Source organism: Corvus hawaiiensis, chromosome 25 (genome assembly GCF_020740725.1).
Source record: "Corvus hawaiiensis isolate bCorHaw1 chromosome 25, bCorHaw1.pri.cur, whole genome shotgun sequence".
Taxonomy (NCBI): Eukaryota; Metazoa; Chordata; class Aves; order Passeriformes; family Corvidae; genus Corvus; species Corvus hawaiiensis.
In genome coordinates, this window is record NC_063237.1 from 3,572,901 (window position 1) to 3,581,732 (window position 8,832).

At 54.2% G+C, this 8,832-nt stretch overlaps 1 protein-coding gene across 5 annotated transcripts in view; it reads right to left on the reverse strand.

Annotated features, from left to right (window-relative positions):
* B3GAT1 (beta-1,3-glucuronyltransferase 1) overlaps positions 1–8,540 on the reverse strand; it is a 34,728-nt gene extending 26,188 nt beyond the window's left edge. For 3 of the 5 annotated variants that reach the window (XM_048328918.1, XM_048328916.1, XM_048328915.1), the window contains exon 1: positions 7,832–8,540. The gene's annotated coding sequence lies outside the window, so the exon portion shown is untranslated. The remainder of the gene's footprint in view (positions 1–7,831) is intronic. The other 2 variants (XM_048328919.1, XM_048328917.1) reach the window with 1 other exon arrangement.
* Positions 8,541–8,832: the final 292 nt, after the last annotated feature.

Below are 8,832 nucleotides of genomic sequence, written 5' to 3' on the forward strand. Positions count from 1 at the left end.
GGCTTCAGAGGATTGCAGCAAATCCTCTGCCACCAGCGGCTTCACAGCTGACAGATTGCCCAAAAAATGTGGAAACAGTGGCAGGGACAGAGCTCAGGTCCCCCTGCTCCCCTTCCGCAGTGTCCTGCTAGTGCAAAACCCCACAAACGTTCAGCAGCAACAGATTTATGACGTGCAACGTTTCCCTGAGCCCAGCACCTGACAACAATTCCTGCATCCTCTCAATGCCACGGCCAGTTACTCCTCCACAAAGGGCAGAAATTGGCAGCTCCCCCTCCTCCCCTCCTTTGGGCTTCATTTATAAAAAGGCACCTTTTATCACCGTTCTTCCTCTTTCCTGAAGCCAGCCTGCCAGGCTGGAGGCAGAGACAGAATCTACACCTCCAGGATGCAGCCAGATCCCCCGTGCTGCCAGGGGATTCATCTCAGAGTGGTTTTATTCAGCTGTGCCCGCCAGGCCCCTTCTCAGTGCTCCTCTCTGAACTCTGGCTGCTTGCACTTGGGAGAATTTCAGAGCTAAAGGAACTAATAACTTAGAGTAACTAACTCCAAGGGAGATGAGGCTTCAAATGAGCCACCCAAGAGTGAGCCGAGCTCTCACGATGCTGCCTCACAGCCTCAGACAGAGTTGTCCTTTACCACGCAGATTCCAACTCATCTTTTTCATGCTCCTCATTTTAGCACTTGTCATTTCTTTCCCCACTAAAAATCATGCCAGGAATGATGCTCCTTGGCCTGATAAACAGAAGCAAACACTTCCAAAGCCTTGCAGAAGGTCATTCCAGGAGCTGCACACCCTGGGAAGATGAATATGTCCTAGTCATGCCTGGTGAGCATGCCTCTATTATAAGAAAGACAGTGGAAGAATTATTCATCAGCAGTGACTTCTGTGGCTCTAATCTCCATAACCAGCTGCTGTTCCTCCAAGTGGATCACAGTCCATCTGAATAAACCCTTGGCTGTCCCTACAAGCCCACATCACACGGCCAGAGCAGCCTCTCCTGGAGCTCTGCATCCCTGCAGCCTCCACGGGAACTGGGGATGGCAGGAGGGAATATTCCTGCCTCTCCAGGGCTGTAGGGAGCAGGCAGACAGAGAGTGCCATAAACTGGCTGGCAGCCTTTCAAGGGTGGCAGGCTTGTGCCAGATTATCCTTCTTTCTCTCCCAAATTAGAAGCAGAACGTGCCACTAGAAAGTCAGGTGAAGGCTGTCTGTCAAGGAAGAGAGAGGCTGCCTCTCAAAGCATCCTGCTCATCTGAGCACAGCCAGTGCCTCCCAAAAATCCCCACAGCTCTCAGGTCCAGCCTCTGCGCCGTCCCAAACCTGCCCTGGCAGGCACATCCTGGGTTGCTGACCCACAGCATAAACTGTGCTGGGATTTAATCACAGCACCTGTGATTAAAATGTGGTTCTCCTGCCATGGACACAGCCATGTGGAAGCCCCTCTTGGAGGCAGAGAAATGGCATCATTACAAATATTCACCTTCCCCAGCCCCAGAGCCCGAGCTGGGCAGTGCTGTATTGCACTAATATATAATACATTTTAATGTAAATATATACTTGCATACTCCTACTGACTGTAGGAGACACAACAAGACCAGCCAGGCCCCCTCTGTGCCCCAGTCACACGTGTTTACATCCAAACATCACCTCTGCCTGTTTTCCAGCTGCCAGCCAGCTCCCAGTTCAGCCCAGGACTGCCTCACTCCCTGAGTCTCCCTCTCTCCCTCCTTCAGACACCCAGCCCCCTCGAGGCTCTGCCTCTCAGCAACCATCACGTGCATCTATTATTCAGGAGAAATACCAAGTTATTCATGAGCCAAAATAGGCTCCAGGTACTGCACCCAGCCTGACAAAATCCCTGCTCTGTTCCCAGCCTGGACTCAATGAGAGCAGAGCAGATCTGCCCTGGCTTGGATCCCTCCCAAGGGATTTATCTGCTCTGTGAGGGACAGGAGCAACAGCCCTGCCAGCCTTTCCCTCATCATTTGCCTCTTGTACCTCGGTAATGGCCAGGGCTCAGGGTCCCTCACCTCCTGCACACTCCACAAACTCCAACCCTTCCCTTGGGCTGGAGTTACAGCTCCCACATGGACAGAGGGCTGGCAGGGCAAGGAGGGCACGGGCAGCCATGTGGTGCCCAGAGCAGGACAGTGACTTTAATCCCAGACCAGGGAGCCATCCATTCCCAGCTCCACAAACCAGCTCCTGCTTCCCTCCTTCCATCCAGCCAGAATCCAGATGTGGTGGTGAGGACTTAATCCAGTTAATCCCTGCTCTGGGTTGGACCATGGCTCCTGAACCCGGTGAAACACCATGAATGATTTCTCTCTGCGTTGCCCCTCATCCACACAGGGAGAAAATCCTTCCAGGAGCGCTGCTCCCGTGCTGATGACACGGCCTGGGCAGGAGAGGAGGAGCAGGATGGAACATGCAGGCTCCGTGTGTGTCTGGTTGCCCTTCTGAAAACGAGCAAAACACACACAGAAAAGGCCCCAAATCCTGCACTGGAGCACCCCAAAATGCTGCAGCACTCTGATGCACTTCTGCTGTGCAAGGAAGGGCTGAAGGCCTTGGGGAAGTGCTTCCACAGGACTAATTCCTACCACAGGACTGTAGGGTGGCTTTTATTTTAGGGATGGATGAGGCTGACATGAGCTGATGCTGGAAAAAGCTCCCTTGGATGCACTGGTCCCAGCACAGTTCCAGGTTTACTTTGTGTGTCACAGATTCAGATGGAAAAACCGTAGGAGATCACCCAGCCTGTGGGGCCAGAGCAGTGTCACTCTCCAGAGTTTGCCTTTGCTCATTCCCTAAAAAGCAGGACTCCCCCAAGGACTTTTCCCAGTGACAGCAGTCCTGGCCCTCACAGAGCCACCTCTGGGAAGAGAAATTAATTGGGACATGTTTCTTCTTTAGCTGTAGGAGCTGCTGAGCAGATGGAAAACACAAAGGGTGAAATCCAAGGAGTTCAGCCAGAACTCCAGGGTGGAATCTTATAGCCAGGTCTAAGGCGAGGTGAGCCAGGCACCCACCCCACTGTCACACTGGCACCCACACACACTCAAGCAGCCCCACTCCCTCACAGCAGCACACAGGAGCATCTCAGCCCATGCTTGGTGCCACCAGGACAAGAGTCTGGACTCTGCAAACTCCAACTTATCCAAAGGGAGATCCCTGTCCCCCTGATGGCGACAGGAGTGATGCTTTTTATTCACTGAGAGCCAGAGCGGGCCCCAAATCACGCTGGCATTATATTATGATAATGCTGGAAGTATTATAAGTGCTCTGTGTGCCAGACAAATCCTGGAGCAGGCTTCCAAATCCCCTCAAAATCCCCTCTTGTGTCTCTACATTCATCCATTCATGAAATCCAGAGCAGAGCCTCAGCATCCATCCTTCTGCTCCAGGGCTCTTTCCAGCTGAATGGAAGGTGAGGCAGGCTTGAGCTATTTCTCCTGGATTAGCCTTTTTTTTTGCCTTTCAGGTGTGAAATCTGCAGAGAAACCTGCAGGGCATTTAGGAATGATGTCCAGCAAAGCAACTGAGACAAATCCCACAGCCCTCTCTCCTGTCAGACAGTGAATTTTGTCTCATTCTCCTGCTTCCTGCTGGGCCACAGGAGCAGGGAGGTCCCCACGGCAGAGCTTGCTGTCTTTATTCTTTTTGCAAATACCAGGGAGAGTTTATTTGGCCTATTTGAGGGGAATTCCTTTAGATCAGATGATCTGCACCCTGCAAATTCCTATTTTTTTTTACAGCTGGGCCTACCTGAACCGACACCCCAATTTTCAGAACATTAAAGCAAAGGGTTCCCCACCTTTTGGGGGTGAGCAGACTTCTCCCTCTGAGCCACAGCTTTCAATTCCCTCTCCGCTGCTCTTAAAGAACAGCACAAAAATCCCTATGCAGAAGCTTAGCTCTTGTCCTGGCTTTAGGAAAACAGCTCAGATCCAGGCAGGAGGGGGATCTCGAGCATTTCCTATTTATTCTGCTGTCACAGCCAGGCATATCACGTTGTGTTGCCCATGGCTCACAGGGAGAGCAGAGCTGGAGGGATTTCTGAGGCACCGCTGCAACTGGGAAATTGCTTCAAGGCTCTGTGGTACCCAGGCAGGGCAGGAACAGAGTGAGAACAACTGCACAGCGCTGTGCAGGGGGAAGGAATTCACTTCCAGGATGGAAAAAATGGGTGTGGAAGTGTGCTCCAAGGTGTTTTACTGCCTGGGAATCTCTTTCTGAGCCTGTGGACAACCACAGTCCTTTGGGAAGTGTCACTCGGTGCAACCAACACACCCACAGAGGGAGAGGGATGAGAGTAGGAGGAAGGCTAAACTGGCTAAATTTTTGGGACAGAGCACTGAGAGAGCAGGAGCTTCTCCCCAGCACTGTGAATGCTTTGCCCACTCTCTCATTGCCTGGGGATGTGGAGTTCCCACTGGAAGCGGAGGAGGATGTGTTCCATAGTGACTAACACACCGTGGTACTGAGAGCACTTGGGGGTGTCCTCGTGTCTCCAGCAGGAGATGAAGATTAATTATGGGCCACGCCCCGTGATCTCCGCTCAGCAAAGCCCTCATCAGCTCCTGGAGGTGAATCTAGCCTGGTGTCAACTTGCTAACCCAAACACAAATGGCCAGGGATGCAGGGGGAAAAGGGAGAGCCTGTCCTCACCCTTCAGCCCTCACACTCAGCACAGGGCACTTCTGCCACCGCGGGAGCAAAACCCGGGCAGGTGACTGATTCGGGATCTCCACTCATGTCTTTTCCACATGAAAAGACAACACATTACAGAGAAAAAGGACCCACGGAACAGCCACTGCAGAGGCAGCTTCCAGTGACTTTGATTCCAGAAGCTTTGCCTCAGGGTGGGTTGAAGTCACACCAAATGCTCCTCCAGCCAAGCACAACTCACAGCTGCAGCCCACCTAATTTTTCAGGGCATGAAATGAAGGCCTGCAGGAAAGTGGAAGGTGAGAAAGCCACAGGGGGCACGGCCACAGAGGAAGATGCTGACCAAGGCTTGCTGCATCCCCAGAAGTCAGGGATCTTGCTGAAAAGCAGTCCTGGAATCCAGGCAGCCTCTGGCACTGCTTGTCCCTGCCAGAGAAAATGCACAGAGGTGCAAGAAAGGACCATATCCAGTCCTCCTCTGGATTCAGATCTGCCCACTGGGTTTTGGTTGGAGAACTAAAAATTGCTTCTTTGCACAACTTTTTTTGAGCCAGTAGAAATAGAACAAGGGCAAGAGAGAGCAAACCATCTCGAAAGACAAGTCTGAAAAATGAAATGCAGTATTTGCCCTGGTGTCCCTTACAAGACAGTTCTTGTCATTTCCCAAGGCTCCTGGTGTGGCAACAGAAGGGGCTGGAAGAGATTAAAGGGGCAGATGCCCTGTTTTGGGTTCAGAAAACATCATTCTGACAGGGAACAGCCAGCTTTGGCCAAGGCGAGAGCATGTGCTCACACTTGGGTCCTGGAAGGTTTCTTGGTGAGCTTAGGCCAGATCTCCCAGAGCGTTGCCAGGAGGATGCAGCAGGGCTGAGGATGCAGCAGGGCTGAGGGTGTAAAACCCAACCAGCCCTGCACTCTGGAGGCACTCAGGAGGTGCGTAAAGGCAGAGAAACACCAGAAAGATGCACGACAACACTTCAGCTCCAGGCAGGGAAGAGCAAATCCAGCATCCCTGAGCTTGGCTGGGCTCTGGAGGCACTGCCCTGATGAGGACAAAGGCACAGAGTCGCTGGCCCTGGTGGCACTGTGTCAGCTGTGACACGGACAGGGGGACAGCCCCTGCCAGGGTTGGGGCACTTGGTGTTCACCCTCCACTCTGAGCCACCTCGATGGAGCAGGAAACTTTGGGAAGCCAAGTGGGAAAGCTCTCTCCCTCTCCTCCTTGTGGATACTTGCGCTGAGGGAGACCCTTATGGAGACCCTCTGGAATCAAAACATGAGGCTTGTGTCCCCTGTTCTGCACCCTGCAAGCTCCCACTGAGGCTGCCAGGGCATTGCTGGGATTCTCACTGAAGAACCCAACAGTTTCCCTAGGAATGCCTGTGGAGGGGTGCAGGGAGGGATTTGTAATCCAGCTGCATGGAATGGGAATGTGCTCAGAGCCAACATCACTGACTGCACGTTTCTTCCTCTGCCTTCCCCACACCCATAAATATTCAAACAGGAAAATAAAATTATTGATCAGCTGCCTTTCCATTATAGCAACACCCACTGTCCTGCTGGCTTTGGTCATTTCCAAAGCCCCTACCACAGAATTAACCCTCCTGGGAGAAATATTATTTCTAGTTATTGAATTCCTTCACCAGAACATCTTCTACATTCCTCAATGCCTGGAGGCTGGCAGAGAAACCAGAGTTGGGTGTTTCACACAGAAAGAAGATATTTTACCCATCTTTCCCCCAGTGCCTCCATTTTCCTTTCCACACCTTTTCAGTCCCATCCCTGCCAGGTGATCCAAGCAATCCCAGCCCCTGTAACCTTCCAGCCAAATCTTGGTGAGCCCATTCACTGAGGTGGATGTTCAGGGACACCAACAATCCAGACAAGTGTGTGCAGAGCAGTGCAAGAGACTCCAGAGTCTCTGCCAGTCCCTCACTTTGGGCCACAAACTCCCTAAATGTTCATCCAGGCTCTTACAGCGTCTGATGGCACTCTGGGGCTCAGGATTTCCTGCACTGTGCACACACCGGTGGGGACTTCTGGGACACCTCATTATTTAAGTAATCAAAGCAAATGCTTCCTAGCCCCATGCCAAGAGCCATCAAGAAGCCCCTGAAGGCAAAGGGAGGAGGGGGATGTGGCAGACAGCACCGAGCAAATGGATGTTGCAGCAGCAAGATCCTGCCCAAGATAGTGAGGGATGGCCAGGCAAGACCTCTGCTCGCTGGGAATAACTGGGTAGGGCTCCACAGCTGTAAGCATCGGGCTCTCCTCGGTGCTTCCCCAAACATCTGGGCTAAGACACCTCCCACCACTGTTTGAAGTTGTGCTTTCTGCTCTGACTGAGAGAAATTCAGAGTTTCACAGTCAGAGACCCAGGAACTGAGTCAGACAGAGGCCCAGCAGGGAGAGGAAAACATCGTTTGCGGGCAGCTTCATTGATCACCACTGACTTTCTCCCTCACAATCACTATTTTCCATCCCTTCCCACACACACCCACTCCATAACACGACACAGAGACCCCTCCTCAGATGGCACAGCCTTGCTCAGCCATCTCCTGCTCCCCCAAAAGATAGCACTTGGGAAGCTTTTCCCTTTAAGCAGCCTCAAAGTTGGCTCTCAGCACTGCTGGCACGAATGAAAGGGATTTCAGTTCCCCCTCCTCCTGAATCCCATCCCTTTCTGTTGCGAAGAAAAAGCAGAGGATGACCAAGGGAAGAGAAAAACAACTCCGGGTCGCCTCTCACCTCCCTCCCCTAATTCTGCACGGATGCACAGAGGGGTGCAGGGCCGCTGGGGTCCCCGAGAGCCCGAGGGGAGCCCTGGGCAGGTGCAGGGCTGGGAGGGCGATGCTGGGAGCTCCTGGAGGCGAGACACGGGCGTATCTCCCATAACCCAGGCAGCGTTCCCCAGGGAAAGCACCTCGGTGTCCTCAGGAAGAGGGGGGGCAAAGTAATCTCCAGCACTGCAGCCCCCGGGACGCGCTCTGCGTCCTTTAAATACGCTGGGAGGGGTAGGAAAAATCGCTCGGAGTCTCTCCTGCTTCCTCCCATTGCCTGCCCGCTGCATCCACACATCCACACACCCTGTGCATAAAGGATCTGTGTCCTGCTCGGCTCAGCCATGCAGCGCCTGCGAGAGGAGGAAAGAGTTACCTTATTCCCACAGCCGGAGCCGCCTTCTCTCTCCATCGTGGCCGGGAAGCTGCTCCCATTCACGCTTTAATCCCTGGGAACAGAGGCACGATTCAAAGCGGCTCTTCGCCCATCCGAGTGGGCTCCCCCAGCAACCTCCGCCTCCTTCTCTCCTCCCTTTTTTCCTCGTTTGTTGCGTCCGGCTTTGTGGTGGAGAGGGTTTGGGGTTTTTTTTAATGTTTTCTGTCTTAATCCAGGCAGCAACCACGACGCTCCTTCATCGCGTCCCTGCCCGTGTTTCACTCGCAGAGAAACAGCCGCGGGGAGCTCCTCGCTCCTGCTCTGCCTCCGTGGAGCTCCGGCTCGCAGGTCTGCCTTCTGCAGCGTGGCGCTCGGGGAAAGAAAGAGAGGGAGAGAGGGAGGGAGGGGGCGAGCAAACAGGGAGGAGGAGGAGGAGGAGGAGGCCAGCGGGATGCAGGAGGAAGGAGCCAGAGCGTGGCTGCTTTGTATCCAGAGCAGCGCCGACAGCCTCCCCCTGCCAGAGGAGGACCTGCGCTGCTAATGGTCTGTACCAATTTATCCCGCTCAGGCAGGGGCACCTCTCCCTGCGACAGGAGGAAAAGCCAGGGAAGGCTCCCAGATGGCCCCTTGAGGAATTGGTTCCTGCTCTCCTCACTCTCCGCGGCATCACCCAGCGAGTCCGCGGCCACGGGCTCAGCGGGAGCGTGGGGCTGGGGAGGGGCTGGGGAGGGCTGGGGGCGAGGCGAGGCTCTGGCCGGCGAGGGGCTCAGCCCCGCTCGGAGGGAGCCGGGACCCTGCGCTGGGTGCGAGGCCAGGCTCCCCTCCAGCCCCCGGGGCGGCAGGCAGAGCTCGGCTCCACTTTCAGCCTTTGCCTCCGCTCCTCTCTGCCCATGCCCGGGCTGATGGCTCCCAGATGAGCCCACCCGGCCTGTGGGAGCAGTGGGGAATACTCCTTACACCTCATCCCACTCCCTTTCCTTGTAGCACCAGCCATCCCCACC